Genomic DNA, 15,162 nt, shown 5'->3' on the forward strand with positions numbered 1-15,162 from the left:
CAGAGCAGCCACTTGAGGCTGTGAAGGCACTGCGTGAAGATTTTGCAGCTTGTCACGTACAATGCTACGGACTAGCTCAGCAAGGTCTCTCACACTCATGACGTTGGGTGTTCTCAAGGGTGCTGACAGACATGCAAGGTTGTCGGACCGCTCATACTTCGAAGACTGCTGCCTTAGCGTTCGCTCCATTGTTGTCGCTTCACGGAGGAATTATGCCACAGTACAAGTCCTGCAAACAGCTCCTCCTTGACAATCCACATCAGAAAGCGTATCTTTTTGTCTTCCATCAATGCAAAATCAGCTCGATCGAACAGACGAGACATCTCCTCAACGAACATGGCCACGCTTTCATTTGTTCTTTGATTGCGAGAATCGAGGAGACGTTCTGCTTGTTCTTTCCGGCCGGCGCTACCATACGTGTTTCGCAGCTGAGTGCAAAACACCGGCCAGGCTGTCAGGTCGGCCTCCTGGTTCTCAAACCAAATACGCGCCGAATCCTCCAGGTAGAAATAGACATACCGCAGTTTCCGGTGCTCGTCCCACTCGTTGGCGACGGCGACTCGATCGTATCGGTCCATCCAGTCTTCAACGTCTTCGTAGGGCTCCCCATGGAAGGGCTTTGGGGTTCGAGGGGCTCGTGGCCATGAAGCTGGCGGAGTCGTGGTCTGTTCAGTCTGTCTTGCAGTTGTCGCATTTGCCATGGTTCCGGAGCGTTCCAGAAGAGAGCCGAATTGGGGTGGTAGGCCTAGTTGCCACCGACTGCGTCGAAGGTTGGCTGTTTCTACCAAGGCGTCGATTTCGGGGCCGAGATCTTTCTCGTGGTAACAGTGCATAGACTATTACCCAGCGCTTCCACCAGTGTCACGTTACACCGCTACTGTAACCTGTAGATAATGGCACACAAGGGCGTCAAACTGATTTGAACATCGGCGATACGACTTGTCTTGTCTTGTCTTGTCGCCTAGGAGATCTTGGCTCATACGCACATGGGGGATCGGCCACACTGTACCTTATAATAGATATTTTTTACAACGCTTGCTAAAAAAGAAAGAGAAATTAGATAAGAACAATAATAATGTTCTCTTGAAAAAACGTGAAAAAAGTGCAGAAGAATTCAACAAACCAAAATATATAAAGCAAATTAACAAAAAAGAGGAAGGGGGACAAAGAATTGGATATATCTGGCAGTACCACTAGCAGCGTATCCTCCCGGTTGCCTGAATGAATTTATGTAGCGCTGACAGAATAGCACTGCGGCCCACAACCAACTGACTGGCTCCAAACGATAATAGGGTGGATGTATTGACTGGAAATCCGAGCATACCAATCGGTCTTTCAAGAACTATTCGGCGCAGTGAGGCGAAGCGGCGGCATGTGAGAAGAAAGTGATCTATTGTTTCCGGTTCATTGCAAACTGCACACAGGTTAGTTAATGAAAATCCTGATTTGTTGAGACAAAAATTTAACTGAAGAACTCTACAGCGAAAGCTTGTGAGGGTTACCTCACATAGACGGGAAGGGAATTTTGCGGTGTTCCATGTGAATTGCAAGTGCCGAAATTCTTCAGATTGTAGGAGCGACGTTTCATTCATTTTTAGGATTAACAGGCGTTTGTATCGTTCGGCAGTAATAAAAGGAAACTGTGGAGCTACTAGCACCACCGGGAAATTTAAAGATGCCGAAGCGAGCGAATCAGCAATTTCATTTAGTACAATTCCAGCATGCCTGGGGACCCAAATGAACCGAACTTCTGATAGGCTATGCGGTACGAGAGACCAAAATATCCTGAGAAGAGGAGACTGCATTGCGTACATTAGATGTGTACATACAGACAAAGCATCCGAAATAATAATAGCTTTCGATTGCTGATATTTTAGTTTTCTAAGAGCCAATGTAATAGCCAGGAATTCTGCGAGAGAAATTGGTGTGAAGTCAGGCAATCGGAGCGCAAAAGACCAATTAAGCTGATGAGAAAAAATACCTACTCCAGCCTTCTGAAGATTTTGCGTTGCATCCGTCGAAGTTACTACGTGTTTGTGAAAATGACTGAGATGGTCTTGAAGAAGGCCCTCAAGAACATGCTTTTGAAGTAACTTGGCATTTTTCGGAAAAATATCATCGAAAATTTAGTCAACTGGCACCGATCATTTGGTTTGGGGAGTTAAATGCAGGAGAGCAACATGAAGATTTGATAACAGAGACTCGACGAAAATGACTTGGGGTCTTTGATAACGAAACCACGGGCGCTGAAAGAAAGAAACTGGATGTTTGATGAAAACTATCTGTGAACAAAAGAGAGACGCATCGTAAAGTTTTAAAAATGTTTGCACAGTAAGCTGTGGACATCTAGCTTTAAGTGGAATGATTCTAGCTTCCAAATAAAGCAGGCTATTCGCGACACAAATAGGTAGCCCTAGACAAAGCCGCAGAGCTTTCCTTTCTAGCAGTATAAGAGGTCTTAATTTGTACTCAGCACTTCCGGAAAACAGAACGCAACCAAAGTCCAGAATTGGGCGTACGTAGAGTTTGTATATCATAAGTAACGTATCCCTGCGCATCCCTGAATTCTTATTGCAAAACTGGCGTAGCAATCCTAGGGCGCTTTCTGCTTTACGGGTGTTTGATTCTATTTGTTTCTGCCAATTTGAATTGTCCACGTAAACAATGCCAAGATATTTCAGCGCTTTTACTTGTGGAATAGGATCATTTCGATAATGCAGTGAAAAAAATAGGGGAACGGATAGAGGGAATACAAGCAGAACATATTTGCTAACATTAGGTGAAAAAGACAGCCCACCAAGCCATACCTCAAGCTCACTCAAATTTGACTGTATGATTTGATACAAACTATTGATATCTCGCGATGACAAGAAAAAAGCAATATCATTGGCATAGACGTAAAGAGGAACATTTTTATGAACGGGAATGGATGATAGTAATATATTAAATAAAAGAGGTGACAGGACTGATCCTTGCAGAACACTTCTTGTTTTCTTATATGAGACAGAAATAGTTCCCTCGCGGCAACAAAAGAATTGTCTCTCAAATTAAGAGAAACTCCTGAACCCAAGATATAATGTACTTGGGTACCTCACAGTCCACCAATCTTGAAATATAATGTACTGTGTTCCCCACTATCGTAGGCTTTTGCGATATCTAACGTGACTAATGCAGAAAGCTCACCAAGATACTTTTGCAAGGTGAATTTGGCTTTCCAAATCAACATGAGCCGACCATATAAAGCACCCCTGTCTAAATCCTACTTGCCTTGGTGAAATGATGTCCTGACGAGCGATGAAGTCACTGAGCCTTCTATGAAGAATTATCTCAATTATTTTAACCAGATTTGAAATAAGCGAAATTGACCGAATGTTATCTAGGATATATCCGAGGCTTGGATTTTTTCGCAGCAACACAACTTTAGCAATTTTCCATGCGCTCGGAATCCATGTGTGCTGTAAGGAGCAGTTAACAATATTCAAAAGCTCATCGGGATGGGAAATAAATATCAATTTATTCATATAGTTTGTAATATGATCTAGACCGGGAGCCGCTTGCTTTACAGTTAGTATGACATCTGCCAGTTCCGCCATAGTGACTTCCCGAAAGTCCGCGGGGTTGAGCTTTTGAATGTCACAGGTCTCAAGCATGACGAAGCGAAACGCGCTTCAAGTCCTTTCGCGATGCCCTCTAACAAATCTGTTGTCTCTTTAGGAGACAGCGCTACTGAATGCGAATATGCTGGTACCTGCGTTGATTTTTTGTTCCGTACAAACCTGTACAGGGCAGTTCTCTTATCAGGTTTTGATAAACGCGAATGTAAGTCAGAATTGTGTTTATCTTTAGCTATAGCAACTGTACGTTTAAAGAGCGCGGCGTGGAATTTATAGTCAACCCAATTTTTCGGAGTATGGTTGTGGCGTAAACGTTTCCAAGCAGCCTTACGTCGCCTATACACAAGCGTACAATCTTCATTCCAGCAAGCAGAATTTGACGGTGTGCTGCCGTACTTAACAGAAAACTCTGCCGGCTGGACAGAGTCACTTAGACACGCTACTACTGAAGCAGCTCGATGCTGTCCGACGCGTCCTCTCAATGACGAGAGCGTGAAGTTTAAAACAGTTTTATAAACTTTATAGTTGGTGAACCGTTGTTGCCGGAAAGCAGAGGTAAGTTGGGGTAGCATTATTTCATGAGTAATCGGTACATGATCACTACTCGTCCCATTATCAAACGTTTCTCACGATGAAATTATAAACTGGTCACACGAAAAAGTTTGGTCTAATGTTGATGAGCTTATCCCGCGTAGAAAGGTAACTTGCCCAGAGTTATGACAGCAAAAATTATTATCCTGCATTCAATTCCACAATCTTTTTGCCACAGCCATCTGTTTTAAACCCCCAAGAAGTGTGATGTGAGTTACAATCCCCAGCCAATAAAATTGAATTTGACGAAGAATTTTTTATAATACAATCTAGGTGATCTGTGCGTCTTACTCCATTCGGAAAGTACGCATTAATCACTGCGATCCTGTTGGAGTCAGGTAACAAACAATCTATTCCTAACATTTCGCAATCAGGACAAATATGTTCAAAAGTTACAGTAACATGACGACACATTTTTGAAGATATTAGGGCCAATAATCCACCTCCTCTGTGTGGCCAATCCAGTCTAAATGTTCGAAAATAGTTCAGAGTAAATACTTGGCTTACTGAAAGCCAAGACTCTTGAAGTAAAATTATATTAGGATTTGTTTGCTGTATGAGATAATTAAAATCTATGTAAGCGGAAGATAAGGAACGACAATTTCACTGAAGAACTTTTACCGGCGCTATGATGAACTTAATATAGTTAAGGCGACTGCAGGACGCAAAACGTCCTGCTCGTTGTTGGTATCAGTAATAGTTTTTTTTTTGTTTTGACATTGGCAAACTGGTTGGAGAAAATGGAGCATTGCGTCATTTATGAATGATATTACCAAGCCTCATGTCAGCAAACGACCCACTGGGCCCCACAGGGGTCACCGACTGAGCGCTGACGAGCGTTTCTGGGGTAACATCTTCTTAACGCCGATTATTTTGTTCATTGTCGAGATACTCAGCTTCACCCTGGACCGTGACAGTGTATGCAGCGAAGGAGGGAATTAGGCTGTTTAACCTGGCGGCGAGCGTCTCGGTCAGACCTTCAGCAAAGGTGTTGAAAAGCCGTTTCATAATCATCGGCATGGCCTTATCTATCGCTGCCGACACTGCGGAAGCGACCGTCGCTTCAATTGACGCAGCAGCGTAACCCACTTCACGCTCTTTAATGAAGGATGTTGCCTCAGACTGAGAACAACGGCGTTTTTCCATTATATCTAGAATTTTCGTTTCACGTTCTCGAGCAGGGCAGCTATTGTCCGTGGCTGTGTGTGCTCCATCACATAAGCAACACCTGCAGTTGTCTACCTGACAATTTGATGCTGCATGGGCCCCACCGCAATTCGCACATCTCAATGAGGACCTGCAAGCATTAGCGCTATGTCCAAATCGCCAGCAGTTACGGCATTGCAGTGGGCGAGGAGTCAATGCCTCTACACGGAATAGATAAGGCCAAGCCTTCAGCTCAGAGGGGAGTGTGAGACCAGCAAAGGTAACGATGACGCTTTCAGTAGGGACTCGCGTATCACCTACAGGTCTGGTGCATCTGTAGACGGATATCACGCCAGCCGGAGAGACCATCTTTAAGAATGCTTCAGGGCTAATGTTAGTTGGAACACCACGAACAATGCCCTTCAAGATGAGGAGAAATAAAAAGATGAGGATGAGCAAGATGAGGAGAAATAAAAGCACGAACAGCAATGAACGCAAATCTCGTGGCGGCCAGTAAGTCTGTTAAGCATTGAATGCTTGAAGACCTGCATAGTATGCCAGTCTTGCCGAAACGCCTCACCTCCGAGATGTCCGCTCAACCAATTAACCGAATGCCTCCACCATCAGTGGGCACAAGCGCGACAGGCAAACTGCTTACGCCGTTCTTGAGGAAACACTCCAGTGGTACCGATTCAGCAGGGTGACTGGCCGACCAGGGCGAGCCCTGGCCGGGGCCGGAGACCGGCATTGATGGCTCCTGAAAAATCAGCAAAAAGAAATTCTATCGCTAATAAAGAACCAAAGGTGATGAGTGTGGCCGATCCCCTCTCACAGGACGTGCAATAGAAAGCGCCAGCTACTGCAGGAATAGTCGACTGTCGGCGCTACGTCGTCACCATCTGTCCATCGATCTTTATCGTTTTTCTCTGCACACGCATCTTCGTCCTCCTCAAAACAGCGGCACATACAAGCCTGCCAGCATCTATGGAAATAATACTTTCAGAACTTGTACTAGTGGCACTATATATCAAGAAAAGAATTCTGCGGGTCCGGTGCATGTAAATTAAGGAATAAAGGAGCACACTTGCGAAAATTGGATACTTTTTTACACTACGTTTCGGCAATGGCACGGCCTTCCTTAGAATAAACCAGCAGGAATCAAACCTACGACCTTCGAATTACAACGTTCGATGCTCGAACGCATAATTCTAAGGTCGTGGGATTGATTCCTGCTCACAGCAAGTTATTTTTTCACCCACTTTTCTTTCTTCCTATTTACATTGGTTCTAATACCTTCCCCTATACATTCCTTGACATCATTGTCTGTTATATCTTATATATATATATATATATATATATATATATATATATATATATATATATATATATATATATATATATATATATATATATATATTGTATTGTATTGAATCTGAATAACGGACGCTCTGCTGGTAATGAAGAAGACGATGATGATCGATGGCTGTAGTAGTAGCTCGCGCACGCCGCTCGCCATTAGCCAGACCTACCTGATAAAGCACATTTTGCCAAGCTGCGTCTGAACCTTTCTCGACGTACAACACCTCTATTTTAAGTGGTGGAGGAGCCGGGGTTACCATCAACCTGGAACTTCGCAATCGGACGCTACCCTTGCCGTTCACCATGAATGCTCCTGGCCCTTCTCAAGCTGCCTTACCAACGACAGTCTACTGTACTGGCGTGCCTCGGCAACGCGACCCACCAATTTTTCGCGGCAACGACGAACAAGACGTCGAGGACTGGCTCGTCGAGTACGAAATCGTAAGCGCTTCGAACAAGTGGAACGCCTGCGACCAGCTCACAAACATGCGCTTTTACCTCGCTGATGTGGCCAGCCTCTGGCTCAAGAACCACGAAGGCGAAATCACCAACTGGTCCGCCTTCAAGACCACCATCGCCGCAGTCTTCGGTCATCTCGCCGTGCGCCGGCTTCGCGCGGAACAGCGTCTCCGTAGTCGAGTCCAGCGCAGGGACGAGAGCTTTACAAAATACATTGAAGATGTCTTGTCTCTTTGCAAGCGCGTCGATGAATCTCTAACCGAACGCGACAAAATCAAGATCATCATCAATGGAGTGAACGACGATACCTTCCAGATGCTCGTCACTAGGAATCCACAGACCATCACCGATGTTGTCCAGCTCTGTCAGGAGTACGACGAGTTGCGTAAGCAGCGTGTCTCGACGCGCAGGGCCGCTGAAGATACGGCTGAAGTTTCCGCCCTCGTGCACGACGTCGCTGCTGATCACACCGTCTTACTGCCCCCATCAAACAATTCATTCGTGAAGAAGTTGTGCGTCAGCTCTCTCTTGTGGCCGAAGCATCCGCGCCAGTTACCTCGTTAGACCCACGTCTACGCCAGGTCATCGAGACACCGGTCACGCAGGCACTGCCTCCATCGCCATTTGTCTCTACGCCGCTGACCTAAGATGCCGTCGTTGCTAGACCCGCAGCCCCACCTGTCTCTGGCGCATACCGGGGCACCGGGTCTTCCTACCCTAACCAGCCGTGAGCAGTCCTGCTCACGGCTGGTTATTTTTTAATCCACTTTTCTTTCTTCTTATTTACATTCCATTGGTTCTAATGACTTCCCCTGTACATTACTGTCTGTTAGATCTCATTATTATTGTGTTAAAACACGGAAAAACGAGCCCTTAGGTATACACTTCTTTCCCTTATTTCTATATATATATATAGAAGGCTTATATGCAGAAGAATAGCTTCGGTTGCCGCAAGGTTATAAGTATAAAAGTAGACGCGCTTTCGCACGGCCACTTGTTTATTTAGCCGACGTTTGGATGGGAGCCCCGTCTTTTCATGGCGTATCATTATTCACATAATAATGTGTCTTCTTGTAGCTTTTTTGTTGACGAAGATGACATTGCTCATTTACGTTCGCCTTACTCTGTTGAGTTCCTGTCCCTTCCTAATCGCGCCGTTTCTCTCTTGCTTCTTTCTAACGTTTCTTCCTCCTTTTTCTTTTTATGTTGTTGTTAATATTTTTGTTTTGTCTCCTTCCCTCCTCTCCCGAGAAGCTACAAGAAGACACGAAAATGTCAAAAAATGTTATGCCTTGAAAAATACGGGGCTCCCATCGAAATTTCGGCTAAATAAACAAGTTCTTAGGTGAAAGCCCTTCTACTTATATGTATATATATATATATATATATATATATATATATATATATATATATATATATATATATATATATATATATATATATATATATATATATATATATATATATATATATATATATATAGAGAGAGAGAGAGAGAGAGAGAGAGAGAGAGAGAGACGTAGCGAGGAAGACAGCGCACGTATATACTACACAAATATATATATATATATATATATATATATATGGCCGGCATGGTGGTGGAGTGTTTTATTCTTGCGACGTTTCAGCCATGGTCTGGCCTTTATCAGCAATGAGGGTACAGTTTGTTGGTGATCACCTTTATACAAGTATAAAGGAGAGAGGGTATGCGAGAAAAAAAACAGAAGAAAGAAACAAAAAAGGAAAAAATGTGAGAACATGATGTCCTCCCTATCCAGACATCCCTTACCCTCTTTTACCGGCGACGACCTTCACGATGTCCGTGGTCGCATATACTTCCTTCCACTAACGTATTGTTCCCGACCGGACGGCCCCGCATGGCTCCGGTGGTTCGGTGTGGGGAAAAAGAGCTTTTCTACGTGGGCACAGGAAGTGGCATTCGATAGAGAAGGCAGTCACTTCCCGAATGACATTTTTGGAGGTAGAGTTGCTACAGTTCCAAAATGAATGACATTTGACTCGGATGATGTCGATCACACCATCTTCGGTAGTAAGCGATTGTAGCGTAGTGATAGAAAAATAAACGAGCGTCTACAAGTTACATAGACCTCCGAGACTGAATAAACGTAGAAAAAAGCATGTTGCACTGCTGTTATATTAGTTTGGTTTCTTTCTTTCACGTCACTGCAGCTGACCGCGTAGCAACTTAAGCCAAGGCTAGGCTGATCCACAGCGTAAAAACAAAATGGCCCCTGTCGCATTTATTTACCAGCGTCTACCAGCTGAATTTAAGTTTTAAGCACTTGTTTAAGTGATTAGTGCGATTAGTGCAAACAAAAGACACGATAAGTTTCCTCCCAGCTGAATAAAATGTCTTTTTATATAATCACTTCACCGACTGTGCCATCGAGAGTATGCATTTCTCAGTCGAATGAAATCTTGCTATCGCATGAGGTGACAAATTCAGTTTAGGCGAATGCCACTTTGTTTGTCCGTGTGGCACCGCGCGAATGGCATTAAATCTGAAGGCATTAGGAGGTAAATGCCATTTTCTCTGCCCATGTGGCACGGGTAATAAGTGCGTAACTACTCAGTGCCTCGTGGACGTCTTGTCGTCGAAAGGGGGCACCGCGCATTGCCGCAAAGGCTGGCAAGCGGGTGCAATGCTAATTCTGGCCCGTTCTTGGACTACGCAGTAGGGGGCTCTTCATAGTGCACAAGGTGGCTGTTGGACATGTCATGCTTGGTAAAATTGATTGGTTAGTAAGATCAAAACAGAAACACTTCTTGCGTGGTAGTCACTCCTGGCGTCGTTTACTGACGACCACGCCACCTCAAAGACACACTTGGGCTCTCTTAGATCGATACTTCACTACCCCCCTCCCCAGAAATCTGAAAGTCACGATGTCTTGAATGTAAAGCAATGCAAGAAACAGACAAAGCAACCAGCACACAATCCGATTTTTCTATTAACCTGCGAGGAAACCTAACCTTGTAGTAGTATACCTACTCGAATGCAACGTATGCAGTGTGCAGTAGATTGGACAAACAGAAACACCATTTAAAATTCCCTTTAGTAATCACGGAGCCCATGCGAAATTAACCCCCAGTCTACTTCTATCAAAACATCTCCACTTTCCCGACCATGCATTCGAGAAACTATGAGTAGCACTCTTGGAAGCGGGATTGAAATGAAACCGAGAACGTGGACAACAAAAGTCATACCTCATTTATCAATTTAACAGCCTCGAAAGAAGATTAAATGAGAATATGGGTACGCTTGTGGCAATTAAAGCACTAGAAAACACTGATAACGGCAATAACTCATCCTGCTCGGCTGTGGTGACGTGGAATCTAACCCTGGTCCTAAGATCAATGATGTTCTCGCCCTAATGACAGATTTTGCACGTTGAAACCATGGCTACTCTGACAACAGTGAAAAAGTCAAATAATAGTATAATTTCGAGAATATGTGAAATAGAAAATAACCTGAGCGGAATGTCACAAATTGAAACAAAGTGTGAGAATGTAGGTGACTCTGTACGCGAAGTAAAGACAAGCATCGCAAAGGTAAACGATGAATTAGTTGACGTAGTTGATGACATCAATAACAGGATGCGAAGGAACAACTTGATTGTCAAGGGTATAGCCGAAACAGAAAAGGAGGGGTACGAAAAGTCAGAAACAATCGTGAAAGAATTCTTTGCAACTCACCTCGGCGTACAAAGCGGGGACATCAAACGCGCTCACCGATTGGGTCAGCGGCGTGCGAAAGTCGACCGGCCCACAATCGTAAATTTTCTCAACTTTAAATCAAAAATGGAAGTTTTACGCAATGCCCCTAAACTTAAAAAGCTAGAAAACCCAGAAATCTGGCTCGACGAAGATTTCTCCCCTAAAGTACAACTGGCGCGCAAAAAGCTTTGCGACTTCGTCGAAGCTATATACTCGTAATGATAACGAAAGCTATTCACTCCGCTTCAACCTCCTTTACTTCCGTAAAAACTCTTATAGGTATGAATCTAGCACAAATAGTATCGTCCAAGTACCCGCCAGATGCCAAAATTTCGCAAATAATACTACGGGGCAACAGAACAGCGCAGGCGTGGCCACAAACTATTGACCTCAACCACTCAAAAGCAGTATACCCACCTCGTGCATGCACGACCGCCTATCTAAATTAATTTCCTGTTATGACAGCCACCGAATGAAACAGCCTTCCTGAAAGTGTCGTCACCAAAACAAACCCGTCTTTGTTCAAAGCTGGCGTTGAAAAACTTCTGTACTGATTATTTTTGTGTCATGTATGCGATTATCTTTAGTGGTGTTATCTGCTTCGCTGGTTGGCATTGTATGCTTTTTATGCTTCGTTGGTATGCTTCGTTGGTTGGCATTGTATGCTTTTTATTAACAGAGCGTGCTTGATACCCTTTCGTGATACGCTCGTGCAGTTTTTGTTTTCTTTTTTTGTTTTCTTTTTTTGTGTTTGTTGATCAGTTGTGTAATTTTCGTGCTTCAACACCCCTCATGTAAAACCCCACACATTGGGGTCTTTGAGGTACCTGTAAATAAATAAATAAATAAATAAATAAACCTGTAACGGCTTCACACAACGTATCCGCCAGACCATCATCCACTATGAAATCACCTGCGAATAAAAAGCTATCAATAATGCTTGCGAATTTTCGCAGTATATATAGCAAACTTGACGAACCTGAAGCCCTTATACACACGTGCAATGCTGATGGTATTCTTGGCACGGAGACGTGGCTCAAGTCTGACACGGAAAACAGTGAACTTGGCTTCCCTGTGCAGTACACGATATTTAAACAAGACAGAGCCGCTCGTCATGGTGTAGGGGTGATTTTTGCCTTTAGGAAAGAATTTTGTCCTTCCGTCATAGTCTACGACTCGCTCTTCGAAATTACGTGGGTTGCGGCACGCTTGGGGCATGTATCGTGCGTCATAGGCGTGTGCTACAGACCTCCCGATAGTGGCCCAGAGTTCATTGAACACCTGAATGATGTCATTGATCATGTCTTAAACAAGCACCTGTTGCGATTCTTGGAGGGGACTTCAATTACCCCGACATAGACTGGTTCTCTTCCACTGCTAGCTGTGCTAGCCGTCGTCAAGAAAGCCTTAACTTCATAAACCTAGCACATGTGCACATGTCCCAGCTCGTGACGGAACCAACACGTAGAAACAACATATTGGACCTCATACTCACTAACCAACCCGATGATGCAGTTACTCATGTCCTGGAGGAAATCAGCGATCACCGCGCCGTACATTGCTCCTTACCTATCTATCCCACTGCCTGATAAAACCAGAACGGACAAGCACATACTCGATTATGCACGCACCAATGTCGAGAAAATGAATCGTATGTTGGAAGAGCTTTGCAAATCGAACTGCAAATGAAAACTGAATTAAATTTTGTGACATATTAGAACAAATCGAAGATAGTTGCGTTCCACAAATGGCTATATATCAACCGAAAACCATCCGTGGTTCACACAGGATGGAAAAGAAGTCTTAATAAAAATAAGCGTGCATTTAGGAAGGCGTCTCGGACAAAATCGACAGTAGGCTGGGATAACTTTAGGAATGTATCAAGAAAAACCGAAGCCACCATTAAAGGAGCTAAACATAAATTTTTCAATTGCACGCTGCCTAAACTCCTCAAAACTGACCCTAAAAACTATGGTAAGTGGTAAACCCTAAAAACGCTGATTCTCCGACCTTGCTAGACGGTGAGCATGGCGATTTTCTGTCAGCTGAGGAAACTGCGGAAATATTCAGCGATCAGCTTGCATCGGTGTTTTCAAATGAGCTTCCATTTGATTCCCTCGACCTACCAGAGACCATCATTCATGATATATTTCTCCCAATAGAAATCACCAAAAATGGCGTAGCACGTGCCATTGAGCGACTTGAGTACAAGACGAGTCCAAGGCCCGATGGCATTAGCTCTAGACTTCTGAAATTAACCGTTCAAAAATCAATGTACCTATTGAAACTAAACTTTCAGCAGTCACTGAACACAGGTTGCGTCCCAGATGTTTGGAAGTCAGCATTAGTGGTACCTATATTGAAATCTGGGTTAAGATCATCTGCTAATAATTACCGGCCAATCTCTCTTACTTCTATTCCGTGCAAAATACTCGAGCATATTCTGTTTACGCACATCGTATCTCACCTCAATAAAAATAACTTGCTAATAGATAACCAACCTGGCTTTCGCAATAACCGCTCATGCGAAACTCAGCTGTTCGAATTGGTAACTGACCCTAATGATTCTCTGAATAACTCCCGCTACACTGAGGCGATTTTTATAGATTTCGCTAAAGCGTTTGACCGCGTGCAACACAAAAGGTTGATGACTAAAATCTGTAATCTACGGCTAGACGATAAAACAACCCAGTGGATAAGCGGTTTTCTTACTAACAGGGTTCAGTCAGTTAAACTTAACAATGTTATCTCTACTCCCAGACTCGTCAAATCCGGGGTACCCCAGGGATCCGTTCTAGGCCCTCTGTTGTTTCTAGTGTATATTAGTGATATAGGATTCAATATTAACTCTTCACTGCGCCTCTTTGCTGACGATTGCGTAATTTATAAGGAAATCACCGAATTAAATGACGTAAACATCTTGGAGCCCAACTTTACAAAATTAGCAGAATGGCGCCGTTTATGGCAAATGGAAATAAGTGTAAACAATACCAAACACGTACGCTTTTCATCCGTTGCACATCCTTCGCCCAAAGAGTATGTCATAAACAACTTGGTAATTCAAACAGTTCCATCTATTAAATATCTAGCTATTTTATTCCACTTTCATATAACCTGAACTAGCCACGTAGAATACATTACCGCGAAAGCACTACATAAACTTGGTCTTCTTAAACGCCGCCTGAAACTTGCAAACAAAGACACGAAAATTCACGCATACAATACTGTTATCTGGTCAACCCAAGAATATGCTTCCTTAGTATGGCACCCCCACACAGCAAACCTTACTGATACGCTCGAAACTGTCCAAAACAAAGCCACGCGATTTATTTTGTCATGTTAATCCCGCTATGAAAGTGTGCCATACATTGAGGAAAATTTAAATCTCCCCCCTCTTGCTATGCGCAGGAAATATTTCTACTTATCTTTCTTCCATAACTTATACCTTAGTGATTCGCCGTTCCACCATACGTTCATTGACCCTGCTTTGTACATTTCCGCACGCGTTGATCATGATCATAAAATTGAATCTATAGTTTCTCGCACAAAAAACACCAATGCTCACCCCTTGTCTTAGCGATAACCGAGTGGAATGCTCTGCCTGCCAGCATTGTAACGCATACACAGCAATCATCTTTTCAGTCTGCATTATTTGCGTTCCTTGAATGTGTTGGACAATCTTAGGCATTGTTGTATTGTTGTATAATGTGTCGGGCAGATTTTTCAATGTGCTCGCTTGTGAAAACCTTGCTGTTTTATTTGTTGCTTATCTTGGTTGACGGACTGCGTAGCCTGCGCATATTTTCTTGTCTTCTTTTCTTGGTAAAAAATTGCTGTTGTCACTGATTACTGTATGAAACCCCTTTATGTAATTCCCTAGAGGCCCTTAAGGTATATAAATAAAAAATAAATAAAAAATAAATAAATAAATGACAATAATAACTGAAGAGTTCGCAGCACTGCAGCTGCGACGATTACTGGACAACTGAAAATACCTCTCTAAGTGTAACTACTCTTCCCAAGCACGGCTATCGTCTGTTTCTGTTTCTATCCTACCAAAAAATCAATTGCGCCAAGCATGACATGTCCAACAGCAACTTTGTGCACAACCAGAAGCCCCCTACTGCGAAACCCAGGAATGGGGCAGAATCGACATTGCACCCACTAGCCAGCTTCTGCGCCAGTGCGCGGCACCTCCCTTTCTACGACGAGACGTCCACAAGGCACTCAGCAGTTAAGGGTCGTTCCACGCGCTTCC

General features: G+C 43.7%; 1 long non-coding RNA gene across 1 annotated transcript in view; it reads right to left on the reverse strand.

Annotated features, from left to right (window-relative positions):
* The window catches only part of LOC142784784 (uncharacterized), a 52,188-nt gene extending 41,074 nt beyond the window's left edge, over positions 1-11,114 (reverse strand). Inside the window, exon 1 of the long non-coding RNA XR_012888750.1 lies at positions 10,884-11,114. This is a non-coding gene — a long non-coding RNA (uncharacterized LOC142784784). The remainder of the gene's footprint in view (positions 1-10,883) is intronic.
* Positions 11,115-15,162: the final 4,048 nt, after the last annotated feature.

The sequence above is a fragment of the Rhipicephalus microplus genome, chromosome 2 (genome assembly GCF_043290135.1).
Source record: "Rhipicephalus microplus isolate Deutch F79 chromosome 2, USDA_Rmic, whole genome shotgun sequence".
In the NCBI taxonomy this organism is placed as follows: domain Eukaryota; kingdom Metazoa; phylum Arthropoda; class Arachnida; order Ixodida; family Ixodidae; genus Rhipicephalus; species Rhipicephalus microplus.